The sequence below is a fragment of the Gekko japonicus genome, unplaced genomic scaffold, assembly GCF_001447785.1.
Source record: "Gekko japonicus isolate JY-2015 unplaced genomic scaffold, Gekko_japonicus_V1.1 scaffold78, whole genome shotgun sequence".
NCBI classification, from domain to species: domain Eukaryota; kingdom Metazoa; phylum Chordata; class Lepidosauria; order Squamata; family Gekkonidae; genus Gekko; species Gekko japonicus.
In genome coordinates, this window is record NW_015165236.1 from 1,497,616 (window position 1) to 1,515,193 (window position 17,578).

A 17,578-nucleotide genomic window follows, 5' to 3' on the forward strand; every position below is an offset into this window, starting at 1 on the left:
CTTCCAGCTGGGCGATCTGGTCCGTGAGCGCCTTGTGCTTCTCCGGCAGCTCCCCCAAGGAAGCCAGCATCTCCTTGAACAGGCGGTCTCTGGCCTCCCCCTCCATCGCCGGGAAACTCTGCAATGAGAGCGCCCACCCAGACAAGAGTCTCTGAGGAAGGGCATTCGGTGGCAGTGGTGTGCAGTGTGCCCTGCTGCCAAGGACACCCACTGCGCCCTCCGGCCAGCTCCTGTCTGAAGAGTTTCTCCGGAGACACCTGGGGGGGGGGGAGGAAAAGCCGCCAGCTGCCGATTCCCCCCGATGTGTGTGGACGCTGCAAACCTGTCCCTGCACATTTCCAGCAGACCCCCGTAGATAATGCTTTTGGTCATGGAAGCTGCGGGTTCAAATCCCAAGTGCAACCACGACTTGACTTTGTTATGCCACCGCTGAGCTGTGGACCGGAAGGTCGGTAGTTCAGCAGTTCGAGACCCGAGTGCCGTGTGACGGAGTGAGCTCCCGCCTCCGGCCCCAGCTCCTGCCAACCTAGCAGTTCGAAAGCAAGAAATTGCAAGGAGATAAAGAGGGACTGCTTCGGTGGGAAGGGAACAGCGTTCCGTGCGCCTTGGCGTCTAGTCATGCTGGCCACATGACCACGGAAACGTCTTTGGACAGCGCTGGCTCTTCAGCTTGGAATCGGAGATGAGCACCGCACCTCCTAGAGTCAGATTCGACTGGCTTTTGAGCAAGGGGAACCTTTACCTTTACTTTAAAAAGGGAAAGACCCTGCCTGGCGCGTGTTTTTTGTGTGTTTAATTCATTCACACCCCACCTCTCTTCCTGACTGGGACCCAAAGCGGCTGACATAATTCTCCTCCATTTTACTCTCACATCAACCCTGTGGTGTAGGTCAGGCAGAGAGAGAATGTGACCAGCCCAACGTCACCCGGTGCGCTTCCAAGGCAAAAAAGTGTAGGGATTCAAACTTGGGTTTTCCAGATACTAGTCTGGCACTCTTCACCACTACTCGGCCCTGTCTCTTTACTGGCTGCGTGTGCACAATGCTTCGGATTCTTGATTCCATATCCCAAACACCACCCCTCTCTCTCAACCCAAAACAGCATCTCCTTTTCCAGCCCCTCAGGCTGTGAAGACGGTCTCAAAAACACATAAAACACCTCTCGCAAGCACAAGAAGAAGATGACGACTTTGGATTTTCTTTGCAGCTCCTTGCAAAGGTGTGGCCTTCGCACAGCACGGAAAGGAAACGCGGCCTGTCTGGGGAAAGGGCGAGCCAGTCTCCGTGAGCCACAGAGAAAAATGTGGGGCGACCGTGGCAGGTGGGCCGAGCTGGGCACGCTACTACTTCTGCCGGGGCTGGTACAACTCCTGCCTTTCTTAAACAAGACTTTCCCAAACATTGTTATTGTTTCGGGGGGGCGGCCGTGTTGGTCTGAAGCAACAGAACAAAGTGTGAGTCCAGACTGGGCACCTTGAAGACCCACCGAGTTTAATTCTGGGCAAAAGGTTCTTTGAAGTGCGCACACACACGAAAGCTGCGGCCCAGCATTAGACTTGGCTGGTTTTCAAGGTGCCCCTAGACTCAAATTTTGTACGGTTCTTGTTTGGTGTGGTGGTTAAGTGTCCACGGACTCTAATCCGGGAGAACCGGGGTTTATTCCGAACTCTCCCCCCCTTGCAGCTGCTGGTGTGACCTTGGGCCAGCCACAGTTCTGTCAGAGCTGTTCTCTCAAGGGCAGTCCTTGAAAGAGCTCTCTCAGCCCCACCTCCCTCACAGGGTGTCTGTTGTGGGGAGGGGAAGGGGAAGGAGATGGTAAGCCGCTCTGGGACTCCTTCGGGTAGTGAAGGGCAGGGTACAAACCCAATCTTCTTCTTTGATTCCCCACTCCTCCTCCACAGGCAGCCAACTGGGTGGCCTTCGGTCAGTCACAAGTTCTCTCAGAGCTGTTCTCTCAAGGGCAGTCCTCGAGAAAGCTCTCTCAGCCCCTACCTACCTCACCGGGAGGTGAGATTGTAAGCCGCTCTGAGACTCCCTTGGGTAGTGAAGGGCGGGGTATAAATCATCCTTCTTCTTCTTCAGAAAGGGTGAATTGGTGCGCCAAAGAGCACTGTGCTCACACCAGCCATCTCCCCCCTACCCTTGAAAGGAGAGAGACACCCAGGGGCCATTTCCTGCGGGAGCACACAGGAGCGGAGCTCCGGCAGTAAGGAGCCCAGGGGGCCGGCACATGCAACAAGCCCCGCCCCCTGCTCCCAGCAGCCCTCAGTTGGGCCACGAGGAGCGAGAAGCAGCCAGGTAAGGTGCAGAGCACCCGCCCGGCCTGCCTTCAGGTACAAGCTCTCCCTCCTCTGTGAGGGCAGATCTACATGTCCCCCCCCCCCAATATCTAGCAATCCAAAACAGTCCAGTGGAGCCTGAATGGTGGGAGTTGCCTTCTGACACACTTCCGGTGATGTAAGGGTGTGTGGCATATGCAAATAAGTTATGCAGATAAGTTATGCTAATGAGCTCCTGCACCTCTTTTTCTACGAAATGACCCCTGGAGGGGCCCGCCAAGCCCCTCCCCCTGCTCCCAGCACCACTCACCTTTCCCAGGAGCATTTCACGGAGAGAGCTCCACGTCACCATGTCGGAGACGTCGGGCATCGAGGCTGTCCTTGTCTTCACGTGGCTCTGCAGGCAGACAGGAGGAGGGAAGGCGAGCGTGAGGGCAGAGACGGATCTTTCCCGAGCTCCTGGGCTGGCCAGCTGCCGACGTCTGTGCTGGCCCCAAGATCATGCCCGGTTGGGGCGACGCGGCACACCACCCGGCTGTCCACCTCTGCGGCTCCAGACACGCTCTTCCCTCTCTCACGCCCCTTCTTTCTCCTGTCGCAATGGCTGTGGCCTCGCCAGGTCTGCCCCACAGCTCCCCACTTCACTCTCTGTCCTTCCAGCATGGATCGCCCCCAGACGTGTGCAGTCACAGAATCATAGAATGTTAGAGTTGGAAGGGACCTTGCAGGTCATCTAGTCCAACCCCCTGCACTCTGCAGGAGCAGAGCCGAAAGAGAGCCCTACAACATACCCGAAAGAGGGTCGTCCAGCCTCTGCTTGAAAACGTCCAGCGAAGGAGCCTCCACCACCTCCCGAGGCAGACTGCTCAATCACTCTGACAGTCAGGAAGTTTCTCCTGATATTTAGCCGGTATTGACTCCCTTGCAATTTCCACCCATGAGATCTAGTCTTGCAATCCGGAGCAAGAGAGAATAGATCCGCTCCATCTTCTACATGACAGCCCTTCAGATACTTGAAGACGGCAATCATGTCCCCCCCTCTAAGCCGTCTCTTTCCCAGGCAGGCTAAACAGGCCCAACTCTCTCAGCCTTTCCTCGTAAGACTTGGATTCCAACCCTCTCACCGTCCTGGTTGCCCTCTTCGGGACACGCTCGGGCTTGTCAACATCCTTCCTAAAATGTGGTGCCCCAAACTGGACACGGTACTCCAGCTGAGGCCTGACCACAGCAGAATAGAGCGGAACGACCACCTCCCGTGGTCTGGACACAATGCTTCTGTTGATGCATCCTAAGATTGCATTTACTTTCTTCACAGCCACATCGAACTGCAGGGTCATGTTTAGCTTGTGAGTCAGTGGGGGACTATGGGGCTGGGAGGCAGTTATGAATTTCCTGCATTATGCAGCGGTTTGAACTAGACCAGGGGTGGCCAAACTGTGGCTCGGGAGCCACATGCGGCTCTTTCACACATATTGTGTGGCTCCAGGCAGAGCACCTGGGGAAGCAAAGGGGAGGCGGTGCTTTTCCCCCCTCCCTCCCTTCCTCCCATCTATTTGCTTTATTTGTTTCTCTCTCTCTTTCTTTCCACCTCTCTCTCTTTTTCCTCTCTCTCTTCGACAAATAAATATCATTAGCAAACGAATAGATATCATTGGACAAATAAATACCATTAAAAATCATTTTCAATATCTGTTTTTAACCCTTTTGTTTTTATTTCTGGAAGCCTCATTTAATGTTAACAAAAAGCAAATCTGCATGATTTTTAAAACAAAAATGCCTAATATTTGTTCACGCCTTGCGGCTCTCGGACATCTGACGTTTATCCTGTGTGGTTCTTAGGCTGAGCAAGTTTGGTCGCCCCCGGAACGAGACGACCCTTCGGGTCCCTTCCAGCTCCCTGTTTCTGGGACCGTGCCCCCCCCCCCAGCACTGTTCCCACGAGCAGGGTGGTCCCCACAGAATGAATCTTAAGGCAAGGAGGGAATCCAGCCCATTGAATAAGAAACATTCTGCCTCCAGTGGGGATTATCAGCTCTCTGCAAGGACAGGCATCAGGAGAGAAGGGGGTGGAGCACCAAGCTAAGCGAAGGGCCCTTTCAGAAGGAAAGCACCGGTTTCAGGGAACGGGAGGTGGCTTGGTGCTGGGGGGGAGGGAGCCCTCAAGGCCTTCTTCAGGATTGGCCCTCCTTGGCTCCAAGGCGCATCGCAGGCCCACGTGCCCGCTTGTGGTCGACTCACCATTTGCCGCCGGATATCCTCCATCGCCTTGGCCTGGTCATCCAGCTGCTTCAGCCGTTCTTGCATCCTGTCTGTGTCCAGCTGTTCAGGAAGAGGCCATAGAGAAAAGAGAGGCTATGACCAGATCCACCCTCTAAGCTGTAGGGGTCTTGTGAGCACAAATTCCACAGGTGTTCCAAAATGACCCCAGGGCACAGTTCAGGCCGAGGAAGGGGGGAAATAAATGGGTTTTTAAAAATGTAAATAAGATAAAATAAAGATGCAAAAAATAAAATAAAGAGTCGGAGATTCCCCCTCCCCACTGCCTTACACAGAAAAGCAGCCCGGAATCGAGTCTCTCCAGTCGAAAGGACCAGAGGAGGACTGGAGGTTGCAGTGGAGCTCTGCGGAAGCTGCTGCTTCTGCCGCTGCAAGAGGAGCAGCAGGTGCAGCTGGGGTGTCCCCCCCCCCAATTTCCCCCTGCCCCACCAACCAGAATTTTCTGGCTAGGCCCTCCCTAGACTCCAAGGGTCTGCTCTGGGGCACTGAATGAAATGAATCTGCCCGTCTTCCTTGGAGCTTTCTCGGGGCTACTCACTTTCTGGAAGTCGCTCTTCAGACTTCTCAGCTCTTCCTTGAAGTTCTCGGTGCTGATTCTCAGCTCGCAGATGTTGTTTAGCAAATCCTGCAGGGTGTTCATGGCCTAAGCGGGCAGGGCAGGGTCAAGAGAGGGAAAGGTGGCATCAGCTCAGGGAAAGGTGGCGTGTGCCCAACATGGCATGGACCCAGACCCGTAGGCAGGATTTTACGGCTTGTGGGGCAATTTTTTTTCCTGGTGGGGCTGAAGTTCTCAGTGCAGAAAGAAAAGTCATTTAGCCAATAGAAAAGCTGTTACCAGGATAAATTGCAAGCTGTGTCAACCACTTTAGATGACAGTTCTCAGCTGTTGCAAGTTAATCACTTCTGCCAGCCTAAGGAACAATTCTGATGAGAAGTCGGCAGTTGGGGGGGGGGGCGAGGACTTCTATAGTCAAGAAAACTAATGCTTAGGTAGAAAAACTCTCTTTTAAAGGAGACCAGTTTCTTGACACAGAAGGGATGCTAGAGGTCACCTACTCCAACCCCCTTGCCCAGTGCGGGAATGAGTCAACTACAGCACCCCGCTCTGCTTAAAGGAGCACATGCCTTTAAAAAATGTTTTTAAATGATTGAAAAAGGCATTTACAGGATAAATTCTTGTGGGGCTGTGCCTTTAAGAAAGGGGGCGGAGTCCCCCAAAAGCCCCACGGTAGCTATGGGCCTGGCGTGGACCCAAAGGGGAGGAGACTGGCTGTCTTCTTCCCTCCCCCCCCCCAAGGGAGGGTGCCTCGCCTACCTTGGACATCCCTTCCTCGTTCATTTCCATCTTCTTCTTCAGCTGGATCAACTGCCACATGTCCTGGGTGGGCTGGGGGGGCATGCCCAGCTGGGTCCGAGCCAGCAGCTCAGCCGTGGTGGGGGTGTCGTTCAAGAAGTGGAGCTGCTTCTCGATGGAGACGATCCTCTCCTGCATCTGGTGGAAGATCGAGCTGGACCTCCTCACCTGCACCTCCGGCTCGGGCGGCACTCCGGACCCGGCACTCCTCGGGGGTGGCTTGAGGAAGTCCTGCTCGTCCTCGGAGATTTCTTTGGGCATGTCTTGCAGCTTGAAATGCTGGAGCATGCTGTGGAGCAAGAAGTGGAGGGCGTTGAAGTTGACGCTGCCCAGCTCGGGGGTCCCGATGGCCAGGTTGACCAGCTCGCCAAAGGTGACCGTCTGGCTCATCTTCCTTCCGGCCGCTGTCCTGGGAGAGCGAGAGTCCTGGCCCTGCGGTGCCCGGCCCGGCCCGTCGTCTTAGCGATGGAACTGTAACACACCCTCCTCGATATGCTCAGAGGTCACCAGTACGGGGTGTGTGTGATTGCTCTGAGGACGGCAGCTGACTGCCCTGGGTTCTGCTTGGCCTGGAAAGTTTCTGCCGGTTGCCGGGAGACCCTGGAACACGGGGAGATCTGGAGGACCGACGGACGGGGTGGCTGGCTTGAGGAATCTGTGGGGCTCCTAATGAATGGAGTGAGTCACACTCGGTGTTCTTTGGACAGCGGCCAGATGGGCGAAGGCCAGTCTGGGCCAGAGGGAGAGAGGGAGGGAGGGCAGCGCTTCCTCCAGGACACCTGGAGAGCCGTCCGAGTCAAGCCATTCGACAGCCTCCAGGCCATCAGAATTGCTGAAGAAGGCCGCCGGATTTGGCTAAACGGAACTTTCACAAAGCTGCTAGATTCTCATTCTTTGCTGGCGATCCCCTCTTGTAGCTTCAAGTGGCAAAACAAAGCAAAAAGTGAACCATTTAGCAGGCCAGGGGACGGGTTGATTGATTGTCCACCTGTCCTGCTGAGATGCAAGGCAGATTGACACAGGGTGAATCGATAGCAAAGAAAAATCAGAAAACAAACTGTGGGCAGAATATCCCGCCAAAAAAAATATACAAAAGGAGACTTCAACAAAGTGAAATGCACATAGAGTCATATAATCCCTCGTAGGAAAATACAGACGCCAGCAAGGTCCATAATGTAACAGGCATGTTTTGGTCCTGAGACTCCCAATAGTAGTTCTTTGTTCCTGAGGAAGGACGAGAAGTCTGAAACACTGAAAAATTACCTAGGAAAAGTGTTGGATATTTACTTTGGACTCTGTATTTTCCCATTATGGATCTTGCTGGCTTCTGTATTTTCCTACGAGGGATTATATGACTTTATAGGCATTTCACTTTATTGAAGTCTCCTTTTGTATTTATTTTTTTTTGCGGGATATTCCGCTCACAGTTGTTTTCGGTTTTTCTTTGCTACTTCCTACTGTGTGCTGTACTGTTGTCCTCCCCCACCATTTTACCCTCACAACAGCCCTGTGAGGCAGGTTAGAAGAGAGCGTGACCTGGCCCAAGGCTACCCAGCATTCTTCCATGGCACAAGTAGGGATTCGAACCTGGGTCTTCCAGATACTAGCCCAACACGCTTAACCACTGCACCGCCCTAGCTCTTACCTGAAACGACACATCAAGTACTAGGCGGATTGTGTAAACAATCAAGGAGATGTGACAGAAAAAAGCACGGGAGCAAGAGAATACATGGAGCAAAAAGATAACACATCCTCTATACAGTGGCATAGAATCATAGAATGTTAAGAGTTGGAAGGGACCTTGCAGGTCATCTAGTCCAACCCCCTGCACTCTGCAGGAGCACAGCCGAAAGAGAGCCCTACAACATCCCTGAAAGATGGTCGTCCAGCCTCCGCTTGAAAACGTCCAACGAAGGAGCCTCCACCACCTCCCGAGGCAGACTGTTCCACTGCTCAACCACTCTTCCAGTCAGGAAGTTTCTCCTGATATTTAGCCGGTAACGACTCCCTTGCAATTTCCACTCTTGAGATCTAGTCTTGCAATCGGGAGCAAGAGAGGATAGATCTGCTCCATCTTCTACATGACAGCCCTTCAGATACTTGAAGACTGCAGTCATGTCCCCTCTAAGCCTTCTCTTTCCCAGGCTAAACAGACCCAACTCTTTCAGCCTTTCCTCGTAAGAGTTGGATTCCAACCCTCTCACTGTCCTGGTTGCCCTCTTCTGGACACGCTCCAGCTTCTCAACATCCTTCCTAAAATGGGGTGCCCAAAGTCCACAGTTCTGTTCCCTTTAGCGAAACGCCTCCTTGAACCGTTTTTGTTGTCATTTTGTGGAATGACAGAGGTGTGGGAGTCTTTCTGACCTCCGCAGGCAGGCCGTTCCACAAAGTGGGGGGGGGGACACAGAATGCCCACGTTGTTTTGTTGATCGTGCCACTTGTAAGGTGCCACCCATAGAAGGCCCTGCTCCTATGGGCAAAGCTGTTGTGGCAAGGAACGGGGGCAGAAGGGCTCCTGCCGATATGAGGGTCCAAGGCCCTGAAGCCATGTGCACGATACGGAGAGATTTGAGGTTTGTTATTTTATCTCGGTTTTAACTGAAAATGTTTTAACCTAAATCCTACTGCATTGTTTATGGAATGTCCCAATGTGTTGACCGCATTGACTTGCTCTGCGAAACCCACCTTGAGTCCCAGTGAGAACCGCGGACAACTTCAGACTTCCCCCCTCACCCCCCAAGTCACAGCCGGGGCTCTGGCCAGAAAGAAAGTAACACGTCTTTATTGAGGCAAAATCTCAGAGGAGGAACATCCGTGAAATAAAGAACGTGGAATGAGAAATACCAAAAATCTCAGGGCAGCATACACAACAACCCTGCTGAGTAGGTCAGGCTGGGAACCCAAGGTTCAATCGTGTGCTTCGTAGACGAGGGGCCACTGGAGCCCAGGTCCCATTCCGACACTCTGCCAGTTTGATGAAGCGGTTAGGAGCTGCGGACTCTAATCTGGAGAACCGGGTTTGATCCTCCACTCCTCCTGCAGACGCAGCTGCTGCTGTGACCTTGGGTCACTCACAAGTTCTCTCAGAGCTGTTCTCTCAAAAGCAGTCCTTGAGAGAGCTCTCTCAGCCCCACCTACCTCACGGGGTGTCTGTTGTGGGGAGGGGAAGGGAGTTTGTGAGCCACTCTGAGACTCCTTCGGGTAGTGAAGGGCCATGGGGTATACATCCAATCTCTTCTTCTTCTTCTACCTACCTCACAGGGTGTCTGTTGTGGGGAAGGGAAGGAGTTTGTAAGCCGCTCTGAGACTCCTTCCAGTAGTGAAGGGTATAAATCCGATCTCTTCTTATTTTACCACCAATGCTCCCTCTAAGCTGCGGAGCAAAAAATCTACTTTGTGAGCTCCTGGCATCAAAGTTGTGAGGGAGCGATTTGGCTGCTGCATCAATTAGTTTGCTCTGGAGCCCTCCTTCCCGGGCTAAGACAAAAATGGGTGAGCCGGAGGCTAAAAAACTGTGAGCTGGCTCACACTCACTCAGCTTAGAGGGAACACTGCTTATTCCCACATACCCAGAATGTGACCCACAGCTGCATCCCATGGCTTATTTAATCCATTTAATTTAACTCCTCTATGGTCCATCTTCTTCCCCAAACAGGGATCCAAAGGGGCTTACACCGTCCTCCTCGCCCCCACTTTGACTCTCGCAACGACCCTGCGAGGTAGGCTTGAGCGGCTTCTGTGTTCTCCTCCTCGCCTCCATTTCACCCTTACAACAGGCTGACCGTGTGCGTGACTGGCCCAAGGCTACCCAACCGGCTTCCGTGACAGGGGGGGGCGCATTGGAGCCCCAGGTCTCCCAGATACTCACTGGACACAACACTCTCCTATTTAACCGCAGCACCACACTGGCTCTCTGCTGCACGTGTGACCGACGCCCCCCCCCCCTCGGAGCTGGGGAAACAGGCTCCCGGGATCCATCCTCCTCGGAGCTCCGGCTTCTCCAACAGGCGCCAGCCCGGGATGGATTCGGATTGGCCCCACTCCGGATTCCTCCCTTTGGTGTCGTGGGTAAGTGCGCGGACTCCAATCTGGGAGAACCGGGTTTGATTCCCCACCCCTCCACATGTCAGCCGCTCTGAGACTCTAAGTGAAGGGCCATGGGGTATAAATCCAATCTCTTCTTCTTCTTCTTCTTCTTCTTCTTCTTGTCCCTGCAGGAACCGCGCCAGGCGACGTCATTCCGAGGTAGCCCCGCCCCCGCGGCATTAGCCCCGCCCCTCGCCCTCCTGGCCACGCCCCCGGCCTCCTGTCAGCTCTGAGGGCGCTTCAGATAGAGGCCGCGGCGGTTTCTTCGCCGGCTCTGCGGACCCCCGGAGGCTGTGAGGTGAGGCGGTTTCCGAGCGCCGCTGCGACGGAGCGTGGAGCGGGCCCCGCCGTTTCCGTTCCCTCCCCGGCGATTCCCGCCGGCCCGGCGGCTCCCGAAAGCGGCCAAGCCGGCCCTCCGCGCCGCGGCGCATGTTGGGAGATGTAGTCTTTTGCGGGGGCCTTCGAAGCCGCGGGACTACCCAGCATGCGCCGCGCCTGATTCCCGGCGGAAAGGCTGGCTCGCGGGGAGGGAGGGAGGGAGGGAGGAGGCGGGGAGGAGCCGCGCAAAGGCGTTCTGACGTCATAAGGAGCGGGGCGGGCGTCGCTGTTGCGAATGGCCGGGCGTCCCCCCCGACGCGCATCTGATTCCGGGGGAAACTGAACGTGAGAAGAGGCCTCCGGTGCTGAGCCAAGGTGGGTCCAGGGGGGCCAGCCAGCAGTCTGGTTCGTCAGGGCGTGGAGGCCTCCCGCCTCCTCGTCCCAACTGGGGCTGCTGGCGGCGCAGCAGTTCGCAGGATTTGGGAATTTTCTGCCCCGCGTGTTAAGCGTAACGTCTGAATGCCCCGCGCTGGAGCAGAAGAGCCCCTTGCTGGGGCAGGTCTCGAAGCAGCCTGTTCCCAACAGCAGGTGACTTTCCGAGATATACTGCTTCTGAGCATGGAGGCTCCACTTAGTTCTCAGGCCTAAGGGGTGTTGTTGCGAATCCCGTCCTCTGCTGATTTCTGGGACCCTTCCCGAGCAGAGCCCCGCTGGATCAGACCCAGGGTCCCACGTGGCAGGGAGGCTTGTTTCTGACAGCAGCCAGGCTGTTCACTGCTGACCTCTGGAAATCTGCAGGCAGGGTGTGAAGCTGTAGGCGTCCCTGTTCTTGGTTCTCCGTCACTTGGAACTTGGAGGTGCACTGCCTTGCAACATGGAGGTTCCATTCAGCTGTCAGTTGGGGAGGGGGCCGTTGCTCAGTGGCAGAGCCTCTGCTTGGTATGCAGAAGGTCCCAGGTTCAGTCCCGGCATCTCCAGTTAAAAAGGACCAGGCCAGTGATGGACCTCTGCCTGAGACCCTGGAAAGCAGTCAAGAGGGGCTGTGGCTCAGGGGCTTTGCATGCAGAAGGTCCCAGGTTCAATCCCCAGCGGCATCTCCGGTTAAAAAAGACCAGGCAGGAGGTGGTGGGAAAGACCTCTCCCTGAGACCCTGGAGAGCTTTCAAGAGGGGCTGTGGCTCAGTGGAAGAGCCTCTGCTTGGCATGTGGAAGGTCCCAGGTTCAATCCCCAGCAGCATCTCCAGTTGAAAAGGAACCAGGCAGGACGTGATGGGAAGGACCTTTCTCTGCCTGAGACTCTGGAGAGCTGCTGCCATTCTGAGTAGAGGAGAGTGGCCCTTGATGGACCGCTGGTCTGGTCCAGTGTAGGAGAGGTCTGTGTGTGTTCATGTTTCAAGGCTGTTCACTGCTGACAGCACCATGCAGCCCAGTGCCCGTCACCACTCCTTGTGGCAGCGAACTCCATGGGATAATTGCAGGTTTGTTAATCCATCAGGGTACCGTTTCAAGGCCCGACCTTGAGTGCCGCTGGGATGAAAGGCGGGGCCCTTCCCGCTCGTCACCTGGCCTCCTAATCAGCCTCTGAACTAAATAGCCCTAAACGCTTAAGCTGTTCTCCGATCCCTGGGCTCTCTCTCTCGCGGCCTCATTTACCTCGTACGGTTATGGCGAGGTGCAAATGCTGCGCTGAAGGGGAAGAGAAGGTAGGGATGCGGAAGATTGTGCTGGCTGCTGTGAAAAATAGAATGGTGGGCTCGGGTGGGGTCATTGGCCTGATCCCGCGCGTGACAGACCATGAGCCCAGTGGTCTTCCGGTGTGGTGCTCAGTCCTGGAAAACATACAAAGGGATGTCACCAAGGGTGAGTGGCCTCTCTTGGGTAACTTTTCCACCCTCTCTCTCGGGGGACTGGGCAGCTGTTCCGCGTGCTGGCAGGAAGTCCGAGCCGCACAATAACAGGACCGCTGCATGTGCCGTTGGGTGCATCGTGAGAAGTGTCCTGCTTCGGTGGCTCCCTGTGTTGGCGGATGTGCTGTCTGCGTGCCAGTTCCCGTGTAGCTCAAAAAGCCTGTACTTTTTCCGCAAAAGAAATTAATCCCAGGAGTGTGGAGCCACAGTTTGTTTTCACGAGTCTCTTCTTGTGAGTTCTTCTCCGAGAGGCTGCAGGGAGTGAACCTGTGCTTGCCGCTCACGGGGGGGGGGGGGACGGGGGGGGCCCTCCCACAGCCGTGTGTATCTCGTGATGATGGAGAAGGGGGCTCTGATGGAAGGGCGGCAGGGATGGGGGGGGGATGACAGTATTCCCTCTCAGCTGAGTCAGGGTGAGCTTGCTCACAGTTTTTTAGCCTCCGGCCCAAACATTTTTGTCTCAGCTCAGGAAGGATGGGGCTCCAGAGCAAACTGATTTATGCAGGAGCCAAATCGCTCGCTCACAGCTTTAATGCCCGTAGCTCACAAAGTAGAATTTTGGCTCACAGGACTCCACAGCTTGGAGGGAGCGTTGGAGAGGACCGCCCCCCTAGTCTGTGTTATCTCCTTTCACAGGGCAGGAGGGGGGGGCACCTGCCCTCTTTTAGGGACAAGAGCGGCAGAGCCGAGGGTCTAGCAACCCGAGACTCTTGAAGTGCCCGGGAGGATGTAACAGAGGCAGCGTTCCCTTGAGGAAGAAAGAGAAGCCTGCATGTGTTGCTTGTGCCATAGACCAGGTTTGATCCCTACACCTTGGGCAGGGCAACTAGATTCAGGTCCAGGAGCACCTCAGGGCTTGATAAGATTTTCGGGTCGTAAGCTGCCGAGAGCCAAAGGGAGCTCATACCCCGGAAATCTAGTCGGCCTCTGCGGTGCTCCTGGACTCGAATGCAGGGAATCCAGGGATGCCTTTAGTTCGTGCAGCTATATGTTGGCCAAGGAGCGGTTCTGAACTCACTTCTTTGGGGGCCTGAGTCGGGAGGGCTGAGGCTCAGAGGACCCCGCTTGGCGCTGCAGAGGTCCCCAGCTTCCAGCCCCGGCACCCTTGGTTCAAAGGATCGGGTAGCAGGTGGCGCGAGGAGCCTTCTGTGCCAGAGGCACTGACTGTCAGAGGAGACGCCCCGAGCAAGGCAGGGTAACCTGATACAAGGCGGCTTCATGTCACCCTCTCCGAGGGCTGAGGGCAACACTCCCTGCCGGCCATGTATCCTTGTTCGCCAGAGCCAGCGCTCAGGGAGCCTTTGCCAGCAGACGGTGCCTGGGAGGCTGGAGTGGGCGGGAGAGCCGGCCAGCCCCGTCTGAGGTTATCTCGGACGTAGGTGCCTGAGAATATCTGTGCAGGGCCCTCTTTCTGTCCTTGAGCGTTCCGGAGACTTCCAGGGCTTCCCGGAACGGAGCACGGATTGGAGTCAGCTCCGGGCAGAGACCGGAAGAGTGTTTTTATCGCATCCTCCCAGGCCTCCTGTCCTGCTCCTTTCCTGGGTGCTGCGAAATAATCCCGCCAGTCCGAACTTTCCCCCCCAAGACGATCTGGTCTTTTGTCCAGGACTCCTGGGCCAGCCCTGCATCTTGGGCTGAACATGTGGTCCCGCTCCCTGTCTTGTGCGACACCCAAGGCACCCGGCAGGTGATCTGTAGGCTGTTCTGATCGGGGGGGGGGGAGCCAGCCTTTGGGCGTCTCAGCTCCGTCACTCCCCAGTCCTCCCCGCAGGTGAGATTTCTGCAAACATCCAGCCTCCAGACTGTCCTGGGCAGGTTTTGGTCCAGAAATAGGAACTGTCCCCACCCACCCCATGGCACACGCGCGTTAGGAGCCCACATCAGTTCCTCACGCCAATACCGATCAGGAGCACAGGAGAGCTGCTCCGTGCAGACCGGCTGATCCTCAGCAGGGGCCGTAAGACTTTATTTTTAAACGGCGCTAGTGCAAAGCGCCCTTGCCGAGGTCCCTTTGCCGCGGGCCGGAGTGGAGGAGAGCTGGGGGAGGGAAAGGGGTGGTTTCTTCTCTTCCACAGCAGGAGAGGTTGCCCACACGTGGGACTGCGCTGCGAGTTTGCCTAGAGCGAGAAGGACGAGGAGATGAGAGGGCTGCCGTCTGTGCATGTTTACGTGGGAGCCAAGCGCATGGGATTCAGTGGGACCGTCCGGGGACAGGGTTGAGCTCTGAGCAGCGCCTGTGCTGTTGGAAGAACAGCAGCGAGGGGGAGATGGGAGGCAGGGATCCAGAGCTCTGTTAACGTCCGAGAAGGGCGCTGGTTGTGTAGTGAGACGGTCCTCCGCCTGCCCTTCATTCCTTCGGCAGAGCGTCGCCTGCCTTCTTGGGGGAACTCGATCTTCTGTCTTGTCTGTGGGCTTCCTCGAGGCAGGCGGTCAGCCGCTGCGGGAGCAGAGTGATCCAGCGTGGCTCTTCTGCTGTTTCTTTTCTTTTTTCCAAGAAGGTCAGCGTTCATACAAGTGCCCTTGCCGCGAAGTCCCAAAGGGGACAGGCATCTGAGACGTAAACAAGGTGCTTTGGGGGCTGCTGGCGGCTCAGTGCGTGTCCCTCCCTCGGGGCTTTCTCCGCTCACGAAGCACCAGGCAGGAGAAAAGCTTTGCAGAGTGCGGCCCTCTCGGCCGGTCCCGGAGATGCGGAACGTGGGTTTCCCAAGACAGCTGGGCGGCCAAACGCCGTCCTTTCCCCCGCTCCGTGCCTTGGAGACGGAGCACAGTTGTCCTGAAGCCTCACAGTGCTGTGCTGGCTCCTTCCAGAACGGAGACAGTTCTTGGCCGGTCCCCCGTCAGGCCAGCAGCCTTCGGTTCTCCTCTCCTGGGACCTCCTGACAACAACAACCCCCCCCTTTTCTGTGCACTCCGATGCCTTTGGCTTGCACCATTCTGAAGACTGGTGTGTGAGGGGGGGGATTGGATTACTGCAAGCCGCCGCACCCCCCCCCCCCATTCCCAGTGGCTCAACCCAGCTGCCCAGAGAGTTTGGCAGTTGTCGTGCAATGCAGGGGAGCCAGGGCCCGTCTGCGGCGGAGGGATCCCCCCCCCTCACTGGGACCCCGAGAAGACCCGAACCCGGTCAGGAGTCGCCTGGGGGGCCCCGGGCTGTCCTGAGCGCCTTGCCGTGAGAGGCAAGCGAGTTTTTTCTGTACGTGTGTGTGTGGGGGGGGTGTCTTCGTTCCTGGAGGGCTCCAGTGTGCATATTCCTGTCCCGGCAGCCTTGGGAGGCAGGAGCAGGCTTGGAGAGTCCCTGGAGAAACCTCCCCTGATGTGAGGGGCCTGGTGGTCTTGGAGCCACTGGGGTGTGTGGGTGTGTGTTGTGCTGGGCTCCGATTGGTCCTCTGTGGCCTCTGGTTTCTGGTGGGGGGGCCTGGCTGGAACCGTGGGGGGCGGGTGGAGGGAGGGAGGGTTGTGGTGAATGAATCTTAGCTGCAGCTCCACAGCCCCAGAAACGGCTTTGCACGAGGGAGCTGCGCTTGGATTCTCCGCAGAGAAGACATCCACCATGTGTGTGTGTGTGCGGGGGGGGGGCAGTGCTTGCTCGCTGTGTCTGGCCTGGAGCTGGGGGTGTGTGGCTGGCCGTGGGCGCAGCTCAGGGCAGTGCTTGGACCCTCTTTCCCAAAATTTTGCCTTCCGCTTCCCCTTCGGCTTCTCTTTCCGGGAGGAAGTGTGCACGGGCGACTGACAGGTTCGGTGAGGCGGGGCTGTGCGTCTGGGGGCAGGGTTGGTGGAACCTCTGAGGGCCCGGAGGGCTGGCCGGGTGTTTGGTGCAGCTGGCCGGTGCCTCACGGCGGGTGGAGTGTCCAGCTCGGCTCTCGGAGCCCCAGGTTCCAATCCCCCTATCCCCCTGCAGCCATGAAGCTCTCTCTCTGTCAGCATGCTCCACCGCACAGGGCTGTTGTGAGAACAAAAGAAAGCCAACCAAAGAGGGATGAACATGTGGGATTCACGGCCACAGGAGGTGGTGGCAGCTACAAGCCTGGATGGCTTCAAGGGGGAATTGGATAAACACGTGGAGCAGAGGTCTGTCAGTGGCTGTGAGCCACAAGGTACAGATAGGGACCCTCAGTCCGGGGGGGGGGGGGGGGGGGGGGGCGCGGGGGTGTGTGACACAGAGTGTTGGACTGGGTGGGCCATTGGCCTGATCCAGCATTGGCTTCTCTCTTATGTTCTTATAGATAAGCATATGGAGCAGAGGTCCATCAGTGGCTATGAGCCGCAAGGTATAGATAGGAACTCTTGGTCTGGGGCAAGGGATGCTCTGTATTCTTGGTGCTTGGGGGGGAGGCAACAGTGGGAGGGGCTTCTGGTGTCTTGGCCCCACTGCTGGACCTCCTGGTGGCCCCTGGTATTTCTGGCCACTGCGTGACACAGAGTGCTGGACTGGATGGGCCACTGGCCTGATCCAACATTGGCTTCTCTTATGTCTTTACGTCTGGGGGCAAGTGATGCTCTGTATTCTTGGTGCTTGTAGGGGGGGGCAACAGTGGGAGGGCTTCTAGTGCACCTGTTATTTTTGGCCACTGTGTGACACAGAGTGTTGGACTGGATGGGCCATTTTGCCTGATCCAACAGTGGCGTCTCTTATGTTCTTAACTGTGCATGCTGCCCAGAGCACCTTGGGAAGAAGGGTAGGCTCAAAAAGGCCCTGGGTGGGTGAGTCTAGGCAGCCACTCCTGTTTTCTTTGGAATGGATTTTTTCCTGGGGAATGTCCAGATTTGGGGAGTGGGGGGGGTACGCACGTGCCCCCTGGGGGAGACAACTTGAGGCTGGATTAGGTGCCTTGTCCCCTGGAGCACAGCACGTGGGAGGTGTGTGGACGATCGTGGTGCGTCTGCTGTCACAAGCCACGGGGAGGATGGACGTGGTCGCTGTGGGCACCTCTCCGCCTGTGCGAGGCAAGGGGACTCCCACCTTTCGTGGGCAGCGGCGACTCCTGACCGAGTGCAGCATTTTCCCAAAGATTAGAAGTTTTCCAGCGGCCGCTTGGGAACCATTTTACAGATCTGTTCCGTTCCTTGGCGAAATGTGAAAAACTTTCCTCGTGTGCATTTTAAAAATGAGAATTGTGATTTTTAGGGTGCAGGAGATCGGACCTATCAAATGCCTCGTGCTCTCCTTTTTGTTCTCAGGCCAGGTTTTTAATAGCCGCGCTTTTAATAGTCTGTGGATCTGAACGGATTTTATCCTCCGGTTTCATTGTCTGGAGCTGCCCAGGCCCGCGGGTACTCTGGGGGTGGGGTGGGGGGGCTCCTACATTGTCAAAATAAACACGTGGACTCCAGGCCTGCAGCTCAGGAGGGAGCTCGGGGG

At 56.4% G+C, this 17,578-nt stretch overlaps 1 protein-coding gene across 4 annotated transcripts in view; it reads left to right on the forward strand.

Annotated features, from left to right (window-relative positions):
- The first annotated feature begins 10,217 nt into the window (after positions 1 to 10,217).
- CDIP1 (cell death-inducing p53 target 1) overlaps positions 10,218 to 17,578 on the forward strand; it is an 11,524-nt gene continuing 4,163 nt past the window's right edge. Inside the window, exon 1 of one of the 4 annotated variants that reach the window (XM_015409921.1) lies at positions 10,218 to 10,293. The gene's annotated coding sequence lies outside the window, so the exon portion shown is untranslated. Of the gene's footprint in view, positions 10,294 to 10,579; positions 10,689 to 10,852; positions 10,902 to 15,247; positions 15,413 to 17,578 lie in introns of those variants that run through there. The other 3 variants (XM_015409920.1, XM_015409922.1, XM_015409923.1) reach the window with 3 other exon arrangements.